At 44.0% G+C, this 26,543-nt stretch overlaps 1 protein-coding gene across 2 annotated transcripts in view; it reads left to right on the top strand.

Moving 5' to 3' along the window:
- ECE1 (endothelin converting enzyme 1) overlaps window positions 1-26,543 on the top strand; it is a 355,802-nt gene that overhangs the window by 270,698 nt on the left and 58,561 nt on the right. The window lies entirely within an intron of this gene.

Genomic DNA, 26,543 nt, shown 5'->3' with positions numbered 1-26,543 from the left:
AGGTGAGATGACAGGAGGGACCGAGTCCATGGGAGGCTGGGTAAATGGGGCCATGGAGAGGCAGAAGGAGCCATGGGGTCAGGGTATGGAAAATTAGACACTGGTTGCTGTGACTGACAGGTGGAGCTGAAGCAGTGGGAGCCTAGCGGAGAGGGTCGGCCTGGTGTAATGAAAACCAGGGAAGGATAAGGAGCGTCAAGACCATGTGAGGCTGAGTAAATGGAGGCCCATGTGGTGGGGTGTACTTGGGGCAAAGGGAGCCAAGGTGTGGCTGAGGTGACTGGGGGAAAACGGAGGCAAAGAAAGCCAAAGTAGGCACTAGCAGAGCGGCTGTGGGAAGACTTTACCATAGGGAGAACAGGGAGGTCTGGGTAAGCACCTGCTGAGATTATGAGAAACCTAGACCAACGGAGCCTGGGAGGGCAGTACTAGAGCAACGAGGAAGAGAAAAAGGTTCAAGGTGACAAGCAGATAAATGTGAAAGACAGACTGTGCAGTGATGAAGATGGGATAACAAAGGGAAAGCAGTGGGAAAGAAACTGACACAATCTGCAAGCGAGAGCGGAAGAAATAGGCCAAAGGATAAAGGCAGAGTCATAGACAAATGGAAAAACTGGGATAAAAAGGGAAAAGCTGGAGGGAGGGAGGGAGGTGAGAATTAGTGGCGACCATACGATCTAGGAGATGCACAGGGAAAGGAGCAACTGGAGAGACGGGAGAGGCAAGACAAGAGAAAGATAAAAGCAACGAGTGAAGAAATCAAGAAAGATGTAATGCAAGAGAAGGCGGCAGAGGCGGACAGATAAATGTGGTAGAAGGCTGGAACATTGGGAGTGGATGATCAAGGTAAAGGTCAAAGCCGATAGGGAAGCAGAATAATTGTGGAGAGGTAAGTGAGCCTTACACTTCCCAGGGTCACATTCTAGGATATGTATTCATTGTTCAGTAGTTGCATGCCAGTTTCTTATGTACACTACCGGAAATGGCACACCCATGCTGAACGATCATTATTTTGCAACAGTGCAGTCACACAGTTTAAATCGTCCATGTAAGTTATGCTCTGACCACAAAGGGTAAGAACAGTTAAATACAAAGAGGTTCCTACCCTGCGATTAAGTGCACCGGCCTTTACACAAAGTTTATAATGTGGGGTATTCAGTTGCGAAGCGGTAAAAGCAAAGATAGACGGAAGCCAAAGTTAGAGAGGACCAAAGGGGTAAATCCTATGCATGCTCAACCTTTGGAATGAGAAATGAGTCACAAACAGCCCTGCCCAGCATAACGCTGGTCGACATCCGCAGACCACAGTGTCTGGAATGAGGAACTATACACTTCAAGCTGCAAGTGAGTAAAATGGTTAAAAGGGAAGGTTTACCTAACGGAATTTGAGCAACCATATGGCGCCTGCACCGTAATAAGATCAACCGCAGATGCGTTACAGCTTTGTTCCAGCTTTGTTCCATGACGTAGAGCCAGAGTCCCCATTGCCCCTCCATCTCGTGCACATGAGTGTAACTCCTCTGTGGTTTACAGACTGGTAAAACCAGTGAAGAGCTCCTGGAATTTCTTGTAGTTAAGTAATGTTGGCTTCATCAATTTTGTGCATCACTTTGTTCTGTTCCATCGTGTGTGCTGTGTATTCGTCGTGCTAGGTGTGAGAACAAGAAGCTTAAGAAATCTTGTATGTGTGTGTGGAGGGAGAGGTACAGGTGTAGACACAGGCTTCCGCAGTGGTGTAATTCCCAGAGTTTTATTTGTGCTACTTGTTTCAAGTGATGTGCACAGCCCTACTTAGGTCTGGTTTCGTCAGGTGGATATCATTGCTTGATTGGGCTTTGGTCCCATCCCTTTGAACCGTTGCCTTTCTTCAACCTGCCACTTTCAGCCCTTGGCTGAAGAATTTGGTGTCTACGTCTTGGCTCAGCCAGGTGAGTATTCATTTTTCGCAAAATGCTCTTGGCTGTTTGGGAGTATACTTCCCCCTTCCCTCCCGTGTTTGCATTAATCTGCAAGATGGACTACTTTTACAGTTGGGGAGATCATTCAGTATTGTCTGCATGTTGTTTCTTGTGTGTTTTTAATGTGCATGCTTTGCATGTGTTAGCATGTTGAGCCAAGACCTATAAGTCTTGCGAATTGAAGTTGTTTATTGGGACCTTATTTTTCATCCTCACTCTTTGAGGCAGAGCAAGACAGAGAGCGCAAGGTAGAAAAGAGATAAAGGAAGAACAAAAAGCAAGGATAACAACAACTAAAAAAAAACGCAGGGATGAAAAACGAACCTGCGGGGGTTAGGAAGTGTAAAGTGTGATGGAAGAGGCAAGAAGTAGAATAAAAACTTGCTAACCTTCAGCAACCTTGGCGTTCATCAGCACCGAGTGCGGTCTCTTGAGGAACTACTTGAGGCCCTCACACTTATTTTGTGTTTACAGATTAAGCACTAGTCATTATGACAGGAGTCTGTACTCTTTGAAATTGTATGGCATCCGAAATATTTTAATATTAAAAATAAAAAAATCTGTTATAGAAATTCAGACATGCACAAAAGTTTTAACTGTATTATTATACAATTAAAATGGGTGCGTTTTATGTCCTGTAAGTTGTGCCACAATGACATTTGACAGTTATCCTGAAAGTAAGTTTGGAACGTGCATGTTGTTTCTTCGAAAAGCTAGTGGTAGCATAAGTGACATCACGCATCCTCTACGTTCTCTCAAACCCATGACATCACGCGCTTCACCCCTACTACCCATGCTGAGTCTCGCAACAGCATCGGATTTGCAGCTGAGAGATTAAGTGGTGGAAACGGGGCTCTGAAAACATTTACTTTAGATTCCTTTCAGAGCCTTTATTACTTGTGAGTTCCGGGAGCACCTCAGGTAATACCAGAACTAGAAAAAGACAAAGCGGGTGTAACAACTGCTAGAAGAACCTGGAACTATGACCCTCCTTGTGACCCTCAAGCAATGCTACCTTTAAAAAGGAAATTAAGACTATTTTAATGACATCCGGGCTAAATCTAGTATCCCACACACTCTTGAGTATCTGTTTTTCTGTTTCATTTCTCTGTATTCTCACAATGATTGTTATGAAATGTATGCTTGAAAAACACTCTGATGCCCCTGGGGCATGTCCTTGCTAAGTAAAAATCACAAAAATAAATTCACTACTCTGCAATGGTGCCCAAGTCATAAAGGCTTTGGAAGCGGTTTATGGATATGGGGGTTCCTGGCTGGTTGGTTGAGTTTGAAATCCTGACCCTGGATCACGGGGTTCAGGGAATTTCAAATTCGGAGAGTGGTATTTGTCAGTCTGGTGCTATGGCCCATTCATTGGATGAAACACTTTTTTTTTTAACGTGGGTGAGGGGTGCGTTATACAACAAGGAAAACACTGCACACCTTGTAATCCTTCGATCTAGATCCTATTTTTTAGCTTGTGACTTTTCAAGGGTATTTTTCTCCCTTTGCTCTAAATCATGAAGGCTGTAGTTCTGTTTATTCTGTGTTGTAGTTTATTTTTTAACATCTTGACGTTGTCCTGTGAAGTGTTTATCTTCAATAAAAAGGTTTCATTGAAGAAGCGGAGTTTATTTAAAAAAGGGTGGTGATCGTCCACATTTTTCCAGATGCACGGGCCTGTATGGACATAGTTCCCCACAGGACCCAAATGCTTAATCTAAGCTGTGAGATGGATTTATAAGTAGAGGTCCATCTGCAGCTCCGAAGTGTAATATCTTCGAAATGAGGTGGACTACATGGCTCAAACGTTCTGGAATTAAGACAACCAAAACAGTCACAGCCATCAAAACCAAACCTCACATGAGGGGTGGAGAGGAAAGGCCTGTGCGCCCCCCTGAGCCTGGAAGGACCCAGAAACCGACATTTTATATTTAACACAGAAGAAGGGAGGAAAGCTTCTCACCAGCTCCATGACCCAGGCATTGAACTTCTTGATTACTCAAGCCAACAAGGATCTTGCAGCTTTTTGCATTATCTTTCTGTAAAAGTAACCTCTCAACAAATCTTCATTAAAGCTTCTAGCTATAGCGGTGACTTTCGCACAGATCTTCAATTGCATAATCTTGTCGGTCATAGCAGCAAGGATTCGTCCAAGACTTATGTCAAACTTTAAATGGAGACAAACACTAGTAAGGGTTCTGGCGATGATAACTTTCTCCCTGTTTACGTCTGTTGTGTAGTGGTTGAGCCCCGAATTCATTCAACATTTGATTCGGATAAACACCCTGCTAAGTGGTCTCGTAAACAATTAATTAACTCTGCTTGTGCTCAGAATTCCACTGTCTCCTTGACCTTTGAAAACAAGGCTGTCTTTTCCATCTAACCCAAGCTGTGCATAGTTTTCTTAGTCAAAGAAAGAGTAGACATAAGTTGGTCTGTTGACATGAGTTTGTCTAGCAAGATGACGTTACGCTAGCACCTTTTGAGTGTTCTCTTGCAACTTCAAAATTTCTGTTAGTCTTGCACTTTGTAGAAACAATAGACCCTTCAAAGTGTCAACGTCTTGCACTGAAAGCGATTTGAAATTGATAGGGGCTCTTACATGGTGAATTGGAACATTCCCTGAACCTGAAGTTGTGAAAAACAGCACGAATTTCTTGGCTCAGGTCACCTTCAAAACAAACATATTGGCGCAGAGATGCTGAGGAGGCAGATCCTGAGGGGTGATGCGAGCTCAGTGTCGGAGAGTTGGGGAGCCTGCATTAACTGAGGACGGCGTGAAAAAGCCTTCACACTTGCCAAAGGAAGCCCCAGGTGAAAAGAAGCAAGTAGAGGAAGGGGAAGGTTGGACAGCCCCAGCTACGAGGCCCATGAATGTCCTGAGAGGAGGGAGAGGATACAAATGATTTCACCATCACCGGGTGCTCGATTCAGGCTAATAGTAGATTGGCTATTCAATTATAGAGAATGTGATAACCTGCCAGAGCAGGCTGGTAATGCGAGCCTCTGTCAAGTCACCGGCAATTTCCAGATTTGAACATAGCCAATGGAGACCTCAACTGCTGGCCTCCTACAACTATAAGAACGAACATTTATGAGTGGTACTTCTTGTTTCCTCAACACAAATCTTGGAGGGTTGACTAAATGTCCAAGACTGAGTTATTCTACCCAGCAGCCCTACATTTGGAGACTGTGATTAAGCAGCACTGCAGGCACACTAATCACATTAGTTTAAAAGATAAATGCAAGAAGGTGTTGGAAACTTTGCCTATCAAGGATCCACACTAAGATTGCCCCAGATTTATCAATAATGTTTGTGCCCTGGTTTAGAGGAGTGGCAACCAAGATAGGCCTAATACAATTGAGTGAATACGCCTAGATCTAATTGAAAACACTGAACTTCCCATTTTTGGGAAGCTCACAGACGTATACTCTGTGCACAAAACAGTTTCTAGCACACACAATTATAGCGGACAATTAGTCCTACTTGGGGAGCTGGTTGGGATAAACAAACAAACACTCAATCATCAAAGCACTACTATCGCTAGATAACAATAACTAAACTAACATTATTATGTTGATCCTTGATGGCAGACAAATTAGTTGGTAACACAAGACAAACATTTGGGAAGGGAATTTAATGACGTAGAATGGATGAGAGTCCTAGATTTTTCTGATCAGGGTCCTGAGAAACCTTATATTGGGGCTGGGCAGGGCTTTTATTGCATCAGTTATTTCCCTGGTGGGCTGGAGCCCTTAGAGGTAGGTTTTGAAAGTCCAGGGCAGCTCTTGATGTCTGATACTTTCCCCAGCTCCTCAGGTCACTTACAGTAAGTGAGGGAGTGGTTCAAGAGAGAAGGCGGAAGGTACAGAGAAAGCAATGAGAGGGAGAGGCGAGGAGAGAATGGATGGATTGACAAAGATAGTAGGAGAAGAGGAAGGGAGCAGGGCTGATTTGAGCATTTTTGATGGAATCTTTTGCTTCCCTAGTCCAGCCGTGCCCTCGATGTAAGCTATATAACTTCTACCCAGTGATACATGATAAATGCCCTAGTTGTGGTACCATAGAAAGCAATGTTAACCACGTTCTGTCGTCCTATCACACATCCTTTTTTGGGGGAACAAAATCATTGGAGGCACTGAGGGATAAATAAAGTGGCCGCAATGTACCGTGTGATACAGGTGCATGTCTCTTAGGATTAACTCTTTCCACGCAGCAGAAAGCTGCTGCAGGTTTATAGGTCCATCACTATTACTCTGTAAAAGGTGTGTCGATGTGCCCTGGAGAGCACCAACTTCTTAAAAATATCTGATTGACAATCCGTAGTGGATTCATTTTTTGAACTTCTTTCTGGGGATCGGGGCTCTACCACCTGCATTGTCCTAGTCCCACTCAGGAATGGATGCTTTTGACAATTTTCATTGAGCATGGAGATAGGAGGACCGCCAGTACTGGGCACTTATACCTTTTCAGTGTATTAGCATCCCTTTTTCTTTCTGCATGACTTAGTGGGGTTTTTACACAGGCACTGGAAGAAGAGGGTTGGAGGAGGGTGGATGGAGGGACTGCAGCACCTACAAAATAATCCTGTTGGGGTTCAGGAGGTGAAATGAGCAGTAAAGATACATCAAAATATGGTTTTTATATTGTCACATTTGCTAAGTGTTCAACAACCGATATCAAATATCAGGGTTTGTCTTCTGGCACATTGCTGCCGAATACTTTTAGATTGTTGGGTACTTTTCTACAAACTTTCTACAAAGTTAGAGATGTTATAAAGTGAAGTACCCGATAATCTTACTTGGGTACAGAGTGTGTGAATGAAAAGGCTGTAGCGTGTCATTTTATTTTCTTACATCAACAGTTAAATACTTCTAAATGAACTGCACAAATATTTCAAAACTTCATCAGTTAAGGAAGCATAAATGAGCACATTATTTTTTGTAATTCTAAAGTGTGATGGTACCAAAGATTTTAATTGGATCAAAACAAATGAAGACGGGCCTGATTTAGAGTTTGGTGGACAAGTTACTCGTCACAAACATGACGGATATCCCGCCTGCCGTATTACGATCTGCATAGGCTATAATGGGATCATAATACGGCGGACGGGATATCCGTCACATTTGTGGCATAGTAACTCCCTCCGACAATTTCCAAATGATAAATATTTGCTGAAACCTGATTTCTCCCACATTATCGTTTGTATTTGTTTGTATGTAATATAGTGTTCGATGGCATCTGTCGCTGTAGATACGCATGTTTTGCAATAGCTCGCCATCTGGTTTTGGGCCGGAGTGTTACAAGTTGTTTTTCTTCGAAGAAGTCTTTCGAGTCACGGGACCGAGTGACTCCTCCTTTTGTGTCCATTGCGCATGGGCGTCGACTCTATCCTCGATTGTTTTTTTTCCGCCATCGGGTTCGGACGTGTTCCTGTCGCTCCGAGTTTTGGAACGGAAAGATAGCTAAATTCGGAAGATTTTCGTCGGTATTGTTGCGTTCGGGATCGGCGTAGTTAGATTCAACACCGCATCGAAGATCGAAGAGCTCCGGTGCCCTTCGGGGTAGTTTTTCGATCCCCCGTCGGGGCCTGGTCGGCCCGACCGCGTGCTGAAGAACGCCGATGGAACGGACCCCGTTCCGTTTCTGTCCCAAATGCCACAACAAGTACCCCTATACAGACCAACACTTGGTCTGTAACCTGTGCCTGTCACCTGAGCACAGTGAAGACACCTGCGAGGCCTGTCGTGCGTTCCGGTCCCGAAAAACACTCCGAGACCGTCGAGCCAGAAGACTTCAAATGGCGTCCGCGCCGACAGCCCACCGAGAGTTCGAGGAACAAGAAGAGGAAGGTACCTTCTCGATCCACGAATCGGACTCCGAGGAATTAGATGACCCACAAACCGTGAGTAAGACGTCGAAAACAACACATAAAAAGATTGACAAGGCCCAGGGGACGCCACTGCCACCAGGCCATGGCTCAACCCATAAATTCGGTGACCGACCGTCGGCACCGAAAAAGGCCCAAACAGTGCTGAGACAGTCCGACTCCGGTCGAGACACCGGTACGCAGCCTTCTCGGGACCGAGAAAGTGCTGGAGACAAGCATCGACACCGAGATAGCGGTGTAGACACGGCTCGACGCCGAGACAGCGGCACCGACGAAGATCGACGCCGAGAGGTTTCGGCCCTGAAAAAAAGAAAAGAAAAGTCAGCTCGGAGCCGAAAAAAGATGCAGACAGGGTTTCGGTGCCAAAACAACCTGCAACCGACCCAGTTTCAGGCTCTTATACAGAGGAGCATTCACTAACCTCCCAAATGCGAAAGCATAGATTCGAGGAAGAGCTGCAATCTACCGATGTAGACCATACGCAAAAGCGTATCTTCATACAGGAGGGAACAGGGAAAATAAGCACCCTTCCCCTATTAGAAGAAAGAGAAGACTGGAGTTCCAAACTGAACAAACACCACAAACAAAGGTGGTGAAAAAGGTTACTCCACCACCCTCTCCTCCACCTGTAATTCACGTCTCACCAGCACAAACTCCATCACATTCCCCAGCTCACACCACCATGAGCCAGGGTGACCAGGATCAAGACGCATGGGACTTATACGACGCCCCAGTGTCAGATAACAGCCCGGAGGCATACCCTACGAAGCCATCTCCACCAGAAGACAGCACTGCGTATTCACAAGTGGTGGCTAGAGCAGCACAATTTCACAATGTAAGCCTCCACTCAGAACAGGTCGAGGATGACTTTTTATTCAACACCCTCTCCTCCACCCACAGCTCCTACCAAAGCCTGCCTATGCTCCCTGGTATGCTCCGGCACGCAAAACAAATTTTTAAGGAGCCGGTCAAAAGTAGGGCAATCACACCAAGAGTGGAAAAAAAGTATAAGGCGCCCCCTACAGACCCTGTTTTCATCACTGCACAGCTGCCACCAGATTCCGTCGTCGTAGGAGCAGCTAGGAAAAGGGCCAACTCCCACACATCTGGGGATGCACCACCCCCGGATAAGGAAAGCCGCAAGTTTGATGCAGCTGGAAAGAGAGTCGCAGCACAGGCTGCAAACCAGTGGCGCATCGCCAACTCTCAAGCACTACTTGCGCGCTATGACAGAGCCCATTGGGATGAGATGCAACACCTCTTTGAACATCTACCCAAAGACCTACAAAAAAGGGCAAAGCAAGTGGTTGAGGAAGGTCAAAACATTTCAAACAACCAGATACGCTCCTCCATGGACGCAGCAGACACAGCTGCAAGGACAATTAATACATCCGTGACCATCAGAAGGCATGCATGGCTACGAACGTCTGGGTTTAAACCAGAGATACAGCAGGCAGTTCTCAATATGCCTTTCAATGAAAAAGAACTGTTCGGTCCAGAAGTGGACACAGCGATAGAAAAACTTAAAAAGGACACAGACACTGCTAAAGCAATGGGCGCACTCTACTCCCCGCAGAGCAGAGGAAACTACGGCACCTTCCGCAAGACACCCTTTAGAGGGGGGTTTCGGGGTCAGGCCACACAAGCCAGCACCTCACAGGCAACACCGTCCAGTTACCAGGGACAGTACAGGGGAGGCTTTCGGGGCCAATAGGGAGGAGGGCAATTCCCTAGGAATAGGGGAAAATTTCAAAGCCCCAAAACCCCTGCAACTAAGCAGTGACTCACATGTCACTCATCCCCTCCACACAACACCAGTGGGGGGAAGAATAGGTCATTATTACAAAGCATGGCAGGAAATCACTACAGACACTTGGGTTCTAGCAATTATCCAACATGGTTATTGCATAGAATTTCTACAATTCCCTCCAAACATACCACCAAGAGCACAAAATTTATCACAACATCATTCCGAGCTCCTGGAGACAGAAGTTCAAGCACTATTGCAAAAGAATGCAATAGAATTAGTACCAAACAAACAAATAAACACAGGAGTTTATTCACTGTACTTCTTAATACCAAAGAAGGACAAGACGCTAAGACCAATCCTAGACCTCAGGATAGTAAACACATACATCAAATCAGACCACTTTCACATGGTCACACTACAAGAAGTGCTACCATTGCTCAAACTACACGACTACATGACAACCTTAGACCTCAAAGACGCGTATTTCCATATACCAATACATCCATCGCACAGGAAATACCTAAGGTTTGTATTCAAAGGAATACATTACCAATTCAAAGTATTGCCTTTCGGTTTAACAACAGCACCAAGAGTCTTTACAAAATGTCTAGCAGTAGTCGCTGCACACATCAGAAGGCAGCAAATACATGTATTCCCGTATCTAGACGACTGGCTAATCAAGACCCATTCGTTATCAAAGTGCTCACACCACACAAATCAAATCATACAAACCCTCTACAAACTGGGGTTCACCGTCAACTTCGCAAAATCAAACATCCTGCTGTGCAAAGTACAACAGTACCTAGGAGCCATAATAAACACAACAAAAGGAGTAGCCACTCCAAGTCCACAAAGAATTCAAAACTTCAACAACATCATACAACGCATGTATCCAACACCAAAGATACAAGCAAAGATGATATTACAACTCCTAGGCATGATGTCTTCATGCATAGCCATTGTCCCGAACGCAAGACTGCACATGAGGCCCTTACAACAGTGCCTAGCATCACAATGGTCACAAGCACAGGGTCACCTTCTAGATCTGGTGTTAATAGACCGCCAAACTTACCTCTCGCTTCTATGGTGGGACAATATAAATTTAAACAAAGGGCGGCCTTTCCAAGACCCAGTGCCATAATACGTAATAACAGATGCTTCCATGACAGGGTGGGGAGCACACCTCGATCAACACAGCATACAAGGACAATGGAACGTACATCAAACAAAACTGCATATAAATCACCTAGAACTGCTAGCAGTTTTTCAAGCACTAAAGGCTTTCCAACCAATAATAGTTCACAAATACATTCTCGTCAAAACAGACAACATGACAACAATGTATTATCTAAACAAGCAAGGGGGGACACACTCAACGCAGTTGAGCCGGTTGGCACAAAAGATATGGCATTGGGCAATTCACAACCAAATTCGCCTAATAGCACAGTTTATCCCAGGGATTCAGAATCAACTCGCAGACAATCTCTCTCGAGATCACCAACAGGTCCACGAATGGGAAATTCACCCCCAAACTCTGAACACTTACTTCAAGATCTGGGGAACACCTCAGATAGACTTGTTTGCGACAAAAGAGAACGCAAAATGCTAAAACTTCGCATCCAGATACCCACACAGGCAGTCCCAGGGCAATGCCCTATGGATGAACTGGTCAGGGATATTTGCCTACGCTTTTCCTCCTCTCCCTCTCCTTCCTTATCTGGTAAACAAACTCAGTCAAAACAAACTCAAACTCATATTAATAGCACCAACTTGGGCAAGGCAACCCTGGTACACAACGCTGCTAGACCTATCAGTAGTACCACACATCAAACTGCCCAACAGACCGGATCTGTTAACTCAACACAACCAACAGATCAGGCACCCAGATCCAGCATCGCTGAATCTAGCAATCTGGCTCCTGAAATCCTAGAATTCGGACACTTACAACTTACACAAGAGTGTATGGAAGTCATAAAGCAAGCCAGAAGGCCATCCACCAGGCACTGCTATGCAAGTAAATGGAAGAAGTTTGTTTGCTACTGCCATATTAATCAAATCCAACCATTACACGCAACTCCAAAAGATGTAGTGGGTTACTTGCTTCACTTACAAAAATCTAACCTAGCTTTCTCTTCCATTTAAAAAAAACCTTGCAGCAATATCTGCATACCTGCAGACTACCTATTCAACTTCCCTTTATAGGATACCAGTCATTAAAGCATTCATGGAGGGCCTTAAAAGAATTATTCCACCAAGAACACCACCTGTTCCTTCATGGAACCTAAATGTTGTCCTAACTAGACTTATGGGTCCACCTTTTGAACCCATGCACTCCTGCGAAATACAGTTCTTAACCTGGAAGGTTGCATTCCTCATCGCCATTACTTCCCTAAGAAGAGTAAGCGAGATTCAGGCGTTTACAATACAAGAACCTTTTATACAACTACACAAGAATAAGGTTGTCCTAAGGACTAATCCTAAATTTTTACCAAAGGTTATTTCACCGTTCCATCTAAATCCAACAGTGGAACTTCCAGTGTTCTTCCCACAGCCAGATTCCGTAGCTGAGAGGGCACTACATACATTAGATGTCAAAAGAGCATTAATGTATTACATTGACAGAACTAAAAACATCAGAAAGACTAAACAACTATTTATTGCATTCCAAAAACCTCATGCAGGAAACCCAATATCAAAACAAGGTATAGCCAGATGGATAGTTAAATGCATCCAAATCTGCTACCTTAAAGCTAAACGACAGCTGCCCATTACACCAAGGGCACACTCAACCAGAAAGAAAGGTGCTACCATGGCCTTTCTAGGAAACATCCCAATGCAAGAAATATGTAAGGCAGCCACATGGGCTACGCCTCACACATTCACCAAGCACTACTGTGTAGACGTGTTATCCGCACAACAAGCCACAGTAGGGCAAGCCGTATTAAGAACATTGTTTCAGACTACTTCCACTCCTACAGGCTGAGCCACCGCTTTTGGGGAGATAACTGCTTACTACAGGGAGTGCAGAATTATTAGGCAAATGAGTATTTTGACCACATCATCCTCTTTATGCATGTTGTCTTACTCCAAGCTGTATAGGCTCGAAAGCCTACTACCAATTAAGCATATTAGGTGATGTGCATCTCTGTAATGAGAAGGGGTGTGGTCTAATGACATCAACACCCTATATCAGGTGTGCATAATTATTAGGCAACTTCCTTTCCTTTGGCAAAATGGGTCAAAAGAAGGACTTGACAGGCTCAGAAAAGTCAAAAATAGTGAGATATCTTGCAGAGGGATGCAGCACTCTTAAAATTGCAAAGCTTCTGAAGCGTGATCATCGAACAATCAAGCGTTTCATTCAAAATAGTCAACAGGGTCGCAAGAAGCGTGTGGAAAAACCAAGGCGCAAAATAACTGCCCATGAACTGAAAAGTCAAGCGTGCAGCTGCCACGATGCCACTTGCCACCAGTTTGGCCATATTTCAGAGCTGCAACATCACTGGAGTGCCCAAAAGCACAAGGTGTGCAATACTCCGAGACATGGCCAAGGTAAGAAAGGCTGAAAGACGACCACCACTGAACAAGACACACAAGCTGAAACGTCAAGACTGGGCCAAGAAATATCTCAAGACTGATTTTTCTAAGGTTTTATGGACTGATGAAATGAGAGTGAGTCTTGATGGGCCAGATGGATGGGCCCGTGGCTGGATTGGTAAAGGGCAGAGAGCTCCAGTCCGACTCAGACGCCAGCAAGGTGGAGGTGGAGGTGGAGTACTGGTTTGGGCTGGCATCATCAAAGATGAGCTTGTGGGGCCTTTTCGGGTTGAGGATGGAGTCAAGCTCAACTCCCAGTCCTACTGCCAGTTCCTGGAAGACACCTTCTTCAAGCAGTGGTACAGGAAGAAGTCTGCATCCTTCAAGAAAAACATGATTTTCATGCAGGACAATGCTCCATCACACGCGTCCAAGTACTCCACAGCGTGGCTGGCAAGAAAGGGTATAAAAGAAGGGAATCTAATGACATGGCCTCCTTGTTCACCTGATCTGAACCCCATTGAGAACCTGTGGTCCATCATCAAATGTGAGATTTACAAGGAGGGAAAACAGTACACCTCTCTGAACAGTGTCTGGGAGGCTGTGGTTGCTGCTGCACGCAATGTTGATGGTGAACAGATCAAAACACTGACAGAATCCATGGATGGCAGGCTTTTGAGTGTCCTTGCAAAGAAAGGTGGCTATATTGGTCACTGATTTGTTTTTGTTTTGTTTTTGAATGTCAGAAATGTATATTTGTGAATGTTGAGATGTTATATTGGTTTCACTGGTAATAATAAATAATTGAAATGGGTATATATTTGTTTTTTGTTAAGTTGCCTAATAATTATGCACACCTGATATAGGGTGTTGATGTCATCAGACCACACCCCTTCTCATTACAGAGATGCACATCACCTAATATGCTTAATTGGTAGTAGGCTTTTGAGCCTATACAGCTTGGAGTAAGACAACATGCATAAAGAGGATGATGTGGTCAAAATACTCATTTGCCTAATAATTCTGCACTCCCTGTAGTCTATGCAAAACATGCGTATCTACAGCGACAGATGCCATCGAACTGAAAATGTCACTTACCCAGTGTACATCTGTTCGTGGCATCAGTCGCTGTAGATTCGCATGTGCCCACCCGCCTCCCCGGGAGCCTGTAGCAGTTCGGAAGTTACCTTCAACTATTTGTATATATATCATTTCAACCTTATATAGGTACATACTTAGTCACTCCATTGCATGGGCACTATTACTACAATACAACTCCTACCTCACCCTCTGCGGGGAAAAACAATCGAGGATAGAGTCGACGCCCATGCGCAATGGACACAAAAGGAGGAGTCACTCTGTCCCGTGACTCGAAAGACTTCTTCGAAGAAAAACAACTTGTAACACTCCGGCCCAACACCAGATGGCCAGCTATTGCAAAACATGCGAATCTACAGCGACTGATGCCACGAACAGATGTACACTGGGTAAGTGACATTTTCATTTATTATTAAAAACTGCCTGTCAGTGTAAATTTTGTTGCAATTTCAATGGAAAAGGTACTGTCTGGAAATGATGGGGTGCTACCACACCATGTCTGAGTAATAGATTTGTGACATTGTGCTCCAAAAGGCACAACAGGCAACATACCACACTGTTGCCACACTTCTGCCAATTTGGCGTGGCTTGTTTGTTATTTGTGTGACGCTTGGATTTTTCAAGGATTGCTGTAACACTGAAGGCAGCACCCCCACTCTGAAAATGTTTCCAGCACCGCCGCCATAGAAACTAAAACAAGCATTGGCAAAGCCAATGGGTCTCACCTATGCAAGCTCTAATGACTTTGCCGATATGGTTTAGCCATGTTGCACGCCAGTGTGGCTGCTGTTCAGCGTGGTTAAGTTAGTCGGGTAAAGGAGAGTGAAGTGTCGTAAAGTGGAGTAGAGTTGAGTGTTATCGAGTGGAGTGATGTAGAATAGTTTAGAGTTGAGGTGCATGGAGTAGAGTGAAGTGGAGTGTCATGGAGGCAAGGTGGAAGGATGCTAAGTGGAGTTGAGTGGCATACAGCGTCTGAGTGGCGTAAAGCGTTGAGTGGCATAGAGTGCTGTGTAGTGGTGTGGAAAAGAGGGTGTTGCCTAGAGTGTTCTAGAGTAGAGTGGTGTAATTCAGAGTAGATTGTTGTAGAGTTGAGTAGTGTAGGAGGGTAGAATGGCACTGTGTTCTAGCATTGAGTGTTGTAGAGTTGTATTGGTATAGAACAGAGTGGAGTGGGGTAGTCTTGAGCAGCGTACTGTGGTGTGGAATACAGTGGAATAGAATGTCATAGACTAGAGAATAGTACAGTGCCGTAGACTAGAGTGCAGTAGAGTTGTAGAGTGTCATAGAATAGAGTGGCATAGAGTGTCATAGAATACAGTAGAGTGGAGTAGAATGCTCTAGACTAGAGTGGAACAGAGTGGTATAGATAGACTAGAGTGGAGCAGAGTGTCGTGGATAGACTAGAGTGGAGCAGAGTGTTGTACACTAGAGTGCACCAGTGTCATAGACTAGAGTGGCATAGAGTGTCCTAGACCAGAGTGCACAAGCGGTGTGGACTACAGTTTCACAGAGCAGAATGTCGCAGAGTAGAGAGGAGCAGAGTGCTGCATAGTGTCAGTGGAGTAGAGTGGACTAGAGTGTTGTAGAATAGAGTGAACTATGGTGTCGTAGAATAGAGTGGAGTAGAGTGTTGAAGAGCTTCGTCGAATAGAGTGGAGTAGTGTCACAGAGTGTCATTGAATAGAGTGGAGTAGCGTGTCATAGACTAGGGAGCATGAGTGGCGTAGACTAGAGAGCACAAATGTCATACGTTAGAGTGCACTAGCGGCCTAGACTAGAGAGCAGCAGAGTGTCGTACAGTTTCGTAGAATGGAGTGGAGTAGTGTCGTACAGTTTCGTAGAATGGAGTTGTGTAGTGTCGCACAGTTTCGTAGAATGGAGTTGTGTAGTGTCGCACAGTTTCGTAGAATGGAGTTGTGTAGTGTCGCACAGTTTCGTAGAATGGAGTTGTGTAGTGTCGCACAGTTTCGTAGAATGGAGTTGTGTAGTGTCGCACAGTTTCGTAGAATGGAGTTGTGTAGTGTCGCACAGTTTCGTAGAATGGAGTTGTGTAGTGTCGCACAGTTTCGTAGAATAGAGTTGTGTAGTGTCGCGCAGTTTCGTGGAATAGAGTTGTGTAGTGTCGCGCAGTTTCATGGAATAGAGTTGTGTAGTGTCGCGCAGTTTCATGGAATAGAGTTGTGTAGTGTCGCGCAGTTTCATGGAATAGAGTTGTGTAGTGTCGCGCAGTTTCATGGAATAGAGTTGTGTAGTGTCGCGCAGTTTCATGGAATAGAGTTGTGTAGTGTCGCGCAGTTTCATGGAATAGAGTTGTGTAGTGTCGCGCAGTTTCATGGAATAGAGTTGTGTAGTGTCGCGCAGTTTCATGGAATAGAGTTGTGTAGTGTCGCGCAGTTTCATGGAATAGAGTTGTGTAGTGTCGCACAGTTTCATGGAATAGAGTTGTGTAGTGTCGCACAGTTTCATGGAATAGAGTTGTGTAGTGTCGCACAGTTTCATGGAATAGAGTTGTGTAGTGTCGCACAGTTTCATGGAATAGAGTTGTGTAGTGTCGCACAGTTTCATGGAATAGAGTTGTGTAGTGTCGCACAGTTTCATGGAATAGAGTTGTGTAGTGTCGCACAGTTTCATGGAATAGAGTTGTGTAGTGTCGCACAGTTTCATGGAATAGAGTTGTGTAGTGTCGCACAGTTTCATGGAATAGAGTTGTGTAGTGTCGCACAGTTTCATGGAATAGAGTTGTGTAGTGTCGCACAGTTTCATGGAATAGACTGGAGTAGAGTGTTGTAGAGTGTCACAGGATAGTGTGTTGGATAACAGTGAAATAGTGTCTGATAACCGAGTGGAGTAGAGTGTCGTGGAGTGTCTTCGACTAGAGTGGAGTAGTGTCTTCGACTAGAGTCTTGTAGAATGTCATAGAATAGAGTGGCGTAGAGTCATAGAATGTCAAATAGAGTGGAGTAGAGTGTCGAATGGAGTAAAGTGGCATGGAGTATTGTAGAGTGGAGTAGTGTTGTAGAGTGGCATAGAGTAGTGGCAGAGTGTTCGAGTGAAGTAGATTTTAATGGAGTAGATGGTCATAGAGTTGGAGTATCTTAGTGTAGTGTTGCACAGTGTTATAGAGTGGCCTAAAGTACAGTGGTGCAGATTAGATTGGCGTGGAGTGCATTAGTTTTGATTAAAGCAATACATTGCATTGACGTAGAGGGGCGTAGTGTAGAATAGATTAAAGTGGAGTAGAGTGCAGTGGTGCAGAATAGGTTACTATGGTGTGCAGTGATGCAGAGCAGAGTGCAGTAGAGTGGCGAAGAGGTAAGTGGTGCAGAGAGTAGTGGCATAGTGCACAGTAGTCCAGAGTAGAATAGTGATGTAGATGGCAGTAATGCAGAGTAGGGTGGTGTTGAGTTCAGTGGCGGAGAGTATTGTCTTGCAGAGTAGGGTGGCGTAGGGTACTGTGGTGCAAAGTAGAACAGAGTGGCGTTGAGAGCAGTCACATAGAATGCAATGCTGTGGAGTGGCGTAGCTTGCAGTGGTGCAGAGTAGAGTGGCATTGAGTTCAGTGGCTGAGAGTGCAGTTTTACAGAGTAGGGTGGCATGGCACACAGTAGAATAGAGTTGTGTTTAGTGCATTGGCATGGAGTGCAGTGGTTTAGAGAGCATAGCATAGAGTGGAGTAGCGCAGCATAAAGTGCAGTGGCGCAGAATGAATAGTGTGGGATTGAGTGCAGTGACAGAGTAGATTGTTTCAGAGTAAAGTGAAAGGGCATAGAGTGGAGTGGTGCAAGGTGGAGTGCAGTAGCATATAGGAATGGTATAAAGTGCAATGGCATAGACTGGTCTAGAGTGGTGTAAAGTGGAGTGGCGCAGAATGGCATAGAGTGCAGTGGCATAGAGTAGATTGTTATAGACTAGAGTGAAGTGGCGTGGAGTGGTGCAGGATAGACTACAGTGACATATAGTAGCTACATAGAGTGCAGTGTTGCAGAGTGGAATGGCATAGAGTTGACTGGTATCTAGTGCAGTGGTGTGTAGAACAGTGGGGGTAAAGAGCACTTCTACAGAGTAGAGTGGGACAGAGTAGAGAGGTAGAGTGAAGTGGCGTAGTGTCGCACCAGACGGCAGCAGTGCTAAAGCTGGCACTGGTGGTAGGCCATTGTTATTACAATGGTACATATTCACCTGTTTCATTGTTGACAACACATGCATCCACCAAATAGTATTAAAACTGTTTTGACGTAAGCAGGATGTTTAAGGCTGTAGTGTAAATAATGTAGTTGTTTCTGGGCTCTTGTTTGTTGTTTTTGGAAGGCAGTAACCTGTGTTGTCTAGGTTTTTATGGCGCAGAGCTACTGCACGTGGTGCACATACTGAGGTTATTGCTCATTAAGTGTAGTTGTGTAGGCTACACGTTTTGGCTTGCAATGCGTGTTACTATTAAAAGGGTTGGATACTCTGGCTCGCTTACAGTAAACAGAAAGGTCATTGGACATTCACGAGAGAGACAAATTAATCAAACGCCAACAGTGCTTTGACAGAAGAGCCTCAACATTAATATTTGTTGCCACAAAAGGTGTGTACATCCTCCCACCAGGCCTGTTTTAAGGGTTATGTTAGAGCCTCGTAAACTGGAGCACAGGAGAGGCACGAGCGGGCTCCATGGGGAGAATAATCTGCATTTCTCTTGTTTCTTATTGACGCCTTCACTTTGAAGTCACAGGAAGACAATTAGACACCAAGCTCCCTCAGAAGGAGTTTCACATTTGACCTTTGTTTAAATGCAGACCAAATGTGACAAAATTAGAACAAGACTTAAGGGCTTGTTAACAGAAAGTGGGATCTCAGAAGGATGCAGTAAACAAGGTTTGGGCCAGGGCAGGGACAAACTCAATCTGGACAGCCTAAAACAAATAGAGCCAGCAAATAGAAAGCAAGGACATGTGAGTTACAAAGCCAATGGCAAGCAACTGACAGAATGCATTCTCAAGAAATCTCTCTGGATATCCCCAAGATGTCTTCAGCAAACCAGACAGATGTGCTGTCTGCTAGGGTTTGACCTAAAGAGGACTGTTTATCACCCTGTTTCTTTGGTGGGCAATCTGCAGAGGTGGTGGTCAGAAACTTGGGGAGGTAATGGCACTGATGATATGGCCTTCCTTCCTGTTGGGTTGTCTCACCGCTTCCTCACTAGATTTTTACAGGTGGCAGATACATTTTTTTTTTTTTTTTACAAGCAAAGCATGGCTATCACAGCTACTGTTGTGTATTGGTATGAAGCAAGCAGAGTGCTTGTTTTGGTCGTATCCGTAACAGGACAAGGAGTGGAACAACGAAAGCTGAATGGGACACGATTATTCTGGGCTGGCCAGTGAAAGATGTCAGTCACCACGAAGTATGTCTTATGCAGTGATGAGTCAGATTACTGATTTAACACAACACCATCAATAACTAGTCAGTCACATGGTCTCCTCCTTCCTCCCCTCGACAACCCCCACCATCTTCATCGACCACACCACGTGCCATATGAATTTGCACAAACATTGATTCCTTGCACCCACCTATAAAGAGAACTACAAAAGACCAGACACCTTCAACTGAAAATGAGAATTCCTTTGATTAATGAGCTTATCAATACAGCACTTAGTGACAAGTGAAATTGAAAATATAAACCAAATGTTGTACATGTATTGTAATCTAGACTAATTGTAAGCCTGCAAATGTTTAAATTGTTTTTATTTATTAGTATATGTTGTAAGTCTAACAGTAATTAGCTGCTGTAACAAAGCCACTTGATGAAAAATGAATAAAAATATGTGCAATGGCACGTGTGGCTGTAGATCAGTGGTTTTCAAACTCAGGCCCCTTCCAGTGGGAAAAAATATATATAATCGGGCCCCCCTTCAGATTTCTTTCACAACTATTCTATTAAGTTGGCAATGTGTAAATACTTCTGGACTTATTTAAACATTGCAGTTAAGTTCTGTTACCTTTTTACAATAAACGTTTTTCTGCTTAAAACAAAGCACTATTATCTGCTTAATCTTTCTTTTGGCTACAGCATGGAGCTTTTTCCCCCCAAGCCCCCCCTCCCGTCCCCCCCCCGGCCTGGTGGGATTACTTGAGGCCCCCCTAGGAGAGCTCGCCCCACAGTTTGAAGACCCCTGCTGTAGATACACATGCTATGCATAAGCTTGCCATCTAGTGTTGGGTTCGGAGTGGTACAACTTGTTTTTCTTCAAAGAAGCCTTCGGATCCACAGGATTGAGTGCCTCCTCTTAGTAATACTGCACATGGGCATTGAGTCCTTTGTTAGATTTGTTTCTCTCCACCATCTGGTTCAGACTTGTGTCCTCTCGCTCAGAGTTCTTAGCTCGATGCAGTCTAAAACAGTCTTAATTTTTTTTTAATGCATTGATCGTGTTTTCTTTCTTACACTCTGCCTTCGGTTTCAAAACTCAGCCGAAGCCTACTTTTTGCCCTTTGGGGCATCCACTGAACTCTTTGGGCCCAGTTGGGGTCTATAACGTTGCAACTATGCAGACCTGATGGAATGGACTCCATTTCACTTTTGTCCTCGATGCCATTCCACATTTCCAGACTCCGATCACCCCCAGGTGTGTAATTAGTGTCTTTCCCCTGACCACATCGAGCAAACATGCAACGGGTGTCGATCGTTTTCAGTCGAAGAATACACTCTGACACATCAGATGGAAATCGCGTGTCGAACTTCAGATGACACACTGGACACCTTTGGTGGCAAGCATGCACAGGATGAGCTGGTGCAAGAACACTATCTCCATTGAAGACTCCAAGTCTGATGAGCAGTCCGACATCGAAAGCCAACCTGTGCAGTTGGTGTAGACCGTGAGTTAAAAAGACCTCTGCATCCCCGCAGAAGTCTATATCCATAGAGGTCACCGGTCCACTGCTGCCTTCCGGTCATGGTCAGAGCTGAGAAACTGATTTGGATGCCCCGCCCTTCGGCTCAGCACCAAACAAACCCCCTTGTACAAACAGGCTTTCGCAAGAAAATCTCACTCTTATCAAAGAAGAACAGTCTCTTCTTCTCAAAGGAGCTATAGAGCCAGTTCCATTAACCCATCAAGGTACATGAGTATACTCCCTGTATTTTCTAATATCCAAAAACGACGGGTCTCAGACCAATCCCAGATCTCAGACCTTTAAACCATTACATCCTGTCGGAACACACTTCCATATAGTCACTCTTCAAGATATAAGTCCCCTTCTCCAACAAGGTGACTTTATGACAGCCTTAGATCTAAAAGACACGTATTTTCACTATTCATCCAGCACACCACAAATACCTCAGATTTGTGGCTGTAGGAAAACATTACCAGTTCAAAGTCTAACCTTTTGGGGTCATAACAGCTACCAAAGTATTCACAAAATGACTTGCAGTGGTTGCTGCACACCTCAGAAGACAACACATTCATCTTTTCCCTTACATGGACGATTGGCTTATCAATGCCAGCACCTTCCAACAATGTCAACATCACACTCAACTCCCAATCGATCTCCTACACACTCTAGAATTCACATTCGAATCCCATCTTCAACCCCTTCAGATACAACCTTATCTAAGCACGTTTTTCAGTACACAAACAGGGCAAGCATTTCCCAGCTCAGCCTGTGTTCAAGCCTTTCACACATTGATTGCTCTCTTAACAGAAAACCATCCATACACTGTGAGGACGTTTATGCACCTGCTAAGGATGTTGGCATCCTACATTGCCATTGTACCTCATGCCAGACCTTACATGCCTCCCTTGCAACAGTGCCTATGTTGTGCATGGTCTCAGGCACAGGGTCAACTGAAAGATCTAGTGTTGTTGGACCGCCAGACTCCTCGCTCTCTGCAGTGGTGGAACACAACCAACCTTATGAAAGGTGGACCTTTTTGTATCCTGTGCCTCAGATCACTCTTACTGCAGACGCATCACATACCAGTCGGGAAGCTCATTTCGACAACCTCAGTTCAAGGCTTATGGAACATCACTCAACAGACCTTATACATCAGTCAGCTGGAACTGCAAGCAGTCTTCCTAGCAATTAAGGCATTCCTTCAATACTTGTCAAAGCAAAGTGGTGCTTGTCCGTACAGACAACATGACTGCCATGTACTATCTTCAAAAACAGGGGCGGTGGAGGGCGGGGGGCAATCTTCTCAACTATCCCATCTTGCACAAACTTTATGGAAATAGGCAATTCAACTTCACGTTCACATAGTGGCACAAAATCTCTCAAGGATAGACAGTTTGCAGACCTGCTCAGCAGGATGCAGCAACAAGTCCATGAATGGGAACTCCACCCGCAAGCCCTTCCACAGTACTTGAAAGTGGGTAACACCACAAATAGACCTATTCGCCACACCTCAAAACAAAAAAAATGCCAAAACTTTGATTCCAGGTACCCTCAGTCCAAAGGCAGTGCTCTATCGATTAGTTGGTCAGGGATATTTGCTTACACTTTCCCCCTCCCCCTCTCCCACTCATTCCCTTTCTACTTCGGAAACGCAGACAATCTTCCCTCACCATGATCCTGGTAATTCCTACATGGGCATGTCAACCATGGTGCCCTACTTTTAGATATCTCAGTAGTTCCACACCAGAGGTTCCCCAACAGACTGTATCTTCTAACACAGAATCAAGGTCAAATAAGACATCCAGAACACAAGTCGCTCAACCTAGCGATGTGCCTCCTGAGGTCCTAGAATTTGGCTATTTACATCTACCACAAGAGTGTATTGATATTCTTAAAGAAGCGTGTAAGCCCCAAACTAGACATTATGTGGCAAAGTGGAAACAATTTGTTTGTTATTGCCAACCAAAAGACATTGCCCCCCTTAACCCAGCCATTCAAGAGATTATCTTTTATTTACTGCATTTACAAAAAGCTAATCTTGCTTACACATCCATTTGTCTTCATTTAGCAGCCATGGCTGCATATCTTCAAAACAGACAGCATATTTCTTTGTTTAGAGTTCCAGTTATTAAAGCATTATGGAAAGAGTTAAGAGTCATTCCACCAAGGGTCCCTCCAGCACCATCCTGGAATTCTTAACATTGTTCTCACAAGGCTTATGGGTCACCCTGTTGAACGATGTGTGTTCCTTACAGTTCTTATCGTGGAAGGTAGCTTTTTTAGAAGCCATCACTTCCCTTAGACTTGAGTGAGCTCCAGGCTTTAACCTTAGAAGAACCTTTCTTCCAGATTCACAGGGAAAATGTAGTGCTACAAACTAATCCAAAATGTATTCTAAAGGCTCTTTCACAATTTCATATCAATCAGTCCAATAGAATTACCAGTTTTGTTTCCCAAACCTGATTCTGTGGAGGAAAGGGCTCTACACACTATTGATGTTGAAAGAGCTTTTATGTACTATATAGACAGAACCAAAGAGTTCTGAATAACAAAACCACTTTCTGTGGCATTTTCCATGCCCCGCAAAAGAGAACCTATATCAAAAGCAAACATAGCTAGGTGGATAGTCAAGTGCATTCAAGATTGCTATTCTAAAGTGAAACAACACTTACCTTTCACACCTAAAGCGCACTCCACTAGAAAAAAAGGTGCATCGATGGCATTTATAGGTAGCATACCTAAAGCAGACATTTGTAAAGCAGCTACATGGTCTACACCACATACCTTTAAAAAAACATTATTGTATAGATGTACTTGCACGTCAACAAGCAAACGTTGGGCAAGCAGTACTACGAACACTCTTTCAAACAATTCAACTCCCACACGCTAGCCACCGCTTTATGGAGGGACTGCTTTACAGTCTATGCATGGCATGTGTATCTACAGCCACCCCTGCCATCGACCGGAAAATGTTACAAACCAGTAGACATCTGTTTGTGGCATGTAGTGCTGTAGATTCACATGCACCCTCCCTCCTCTCCTGAGGCATGTGACTTTTGCAATTTTCTAACATGTAAATATTGTACATATGTAAATACATTGCATGGACATCTTTCCTCTCTTACTCTCTCTATACTGCTTCACTCTCCCACCATCGGAGAAACAACCTAACAAAGGACACAATGCCCATGTGCAGTATTACCGAGAGGAGGAGTCACTCGATCCCGTGACTGAAAGTTTCTTACAAGAAAAGCAAGTTGTACCACTCCAAACCCAACACTAGCTGGTGAGCTAATACATAACATGTGAATCTACAGAACTACATACCATAAACAGATGTCTACTGGTTAATAATATTTTCCTTTCGAAAAAGGCAAGGATGGACATTACAATTCTCACCCAGAAAAACAAATGCATACATACCTTGGCGCCCAAATATTTGGCTCCTAAGTTCCTTCGATGCCGTGCGTCTCATCCCAGGCGCCCGAGAATGTACCTTTGTTGTTTTTTAAGAATTAGTGGGAGGTCCACAGGGGACTGCAGATTTTCATTGTGGGCCCTCAGATGTGAAACAGTCACTGCTCAACTTGAGAAAATAATTACCTCCTGCTTTCATGAAAACAGAAAAGGCTGTCCTTTAATGCTAACTGTGCGTTCTGTTCACCTTCACATTATTTTCTCCACGCTTAGTTAGGAGTGTGTCCTAGAAAGCAAATAAAAAATGGATAAATAATAGAAAACAGACCCAGGCAGCAGAACCGCTTGTCTCATGGCCATTCTTCTCGGTGGTACAGGCTCCAGCTAAGAAGTCTAGTGCAGATCCTTGAGATCCCCTACGACTGTCCATGTCCCAGCCAGACCCTTACAATTCGACTCTTTCTAGCCTAACATTCAAGAATTCAACTTGCTTTGGTGGGACACTTGTTCTGTGAGTGCTGAGTTTTTCGGCTGCAGTATTTTTAAACCCTTTTTCACTAGCTCACCAGCAGTGTCTCAAACCCACCGAGTTGCCCAGCTTGCGCAGAGAGACATTGAAACCGGAGGCCAGAAGTGTAATATAGCAGTGTTTCTACAATTTATCGTTTGCCTAGCACTTCTGACCAATTGATTGAATTTTGTTTACAAAATTTGATTTAAAACAGACGAATCCCGAAGATTACAGAGCACCAGCACACTGGTCCCCAGAATGGTGTTGGCAGTGGGTCTCAATCTTGTTTAAAAACGTTCTGCCTCGCGTACTAATATTCCAAATAAAGAATCGGAAATTGCTAATAATGGTTTGCGATTTCTTATTTGGTATGTGCTAAAATGTATTTGATAGAAGTGTCTGCAATTTGCTCACCAAAATTGAACCGGATGTATTGGTATTTTGCAAATCAACTTATGTAATAATAGGTTGGTTCACAAAATAGCAAATCATTGTGTCACAATTCGACCTACCTCATTAATATGCATGAGTTTGATTGTAACCAACATGGGTCGCAAACTGAGGCATATGGCTTGCTGTGGTCAGCACACTATCATGTCTGTGACTGCTTGTAAATAAACCATTTTTTAAATTAAATTAATGTATCCCCGTTTATTTATAAGGAAAACTGGATATGTTAAAGATGATACATTTTAAAAACATTTTTGGGAGCAGGCATGTTTACACCCACGTTCACAATCGTCCCTTGGGGACCCTTTATTGTTTGAGAATTGTTACCACCTGCTTTGTCTTACTGGTAAAATATTATAGTTTTTACAATCGATTTTCAGTCACAGAACATTAATACATAACTTAAGAAATTTTGTATTTAGAAGGAATACACTTTCCACACCCCTTCCATTTATTACCCCTTCCAAATATTTACTTGCAAACCCGAATTGCGTTTCAGTAACGTGTTACATTTTGCAATTTGAGTTCTGTACATTTAAAAAAAAAAAAAAGATTTTGCATTCACAACGGTTTCGATGTGACTTTGGTGACCGTATTATTGCTTTGTACACGAGGCCTTTAGTGCCTAGCATAAAACGATTTAAAACATTTGTGGCAATTACCTTTCCCGTAGAAGGTACTTCCACTTAGTATTTTTTCTTGCATTATTTTAACTATTCATTTTTGTTAACTATTCATTTTACATACCTGTTAAAAAGTCCTATACTTTGAATCTATACCAGCTGAAGAAATGTGAAGGCATACCTTTAGTTATGTGCAAATTATCCAAACGGGGTCCTATTTGTTGGTGCTTGAAACAATGCTTTTCCTGTGAACTATCCTTATTATCTGGAACTACACTTTTGGTATCAACAACTCTGCAAAATAATATGTATAGAGAACTGTTGGTCTGTAAAGCGGCTCGTTCAGCCCTTACTCGTGACATTTGGCCTGACCTACATGTCATGAGTTCAAACCCACAAAAGTTGATGGGAGGATAATTGCAATTT

Source organism: Pleurodeles waltl, chromosome 6, assembly GCF_031143425.1.
Source record: "Pleurodeles waltl isolate 20211129_DDA chromosome 6, aPleWal1.hap1.20221129, whole genome shotgun sequence".
Classification (NCBI taxonomy): Eukaryota; Metazoa; Chordata; class Amphibia; order Caudata; family Salamandridae; genus Pleurodeles; species Pleurodeles waltl.
Note: the sequence above shows the minus strand (reverse complement) of the source record. Positions and strands in the feature narration are given on the sequence as shown.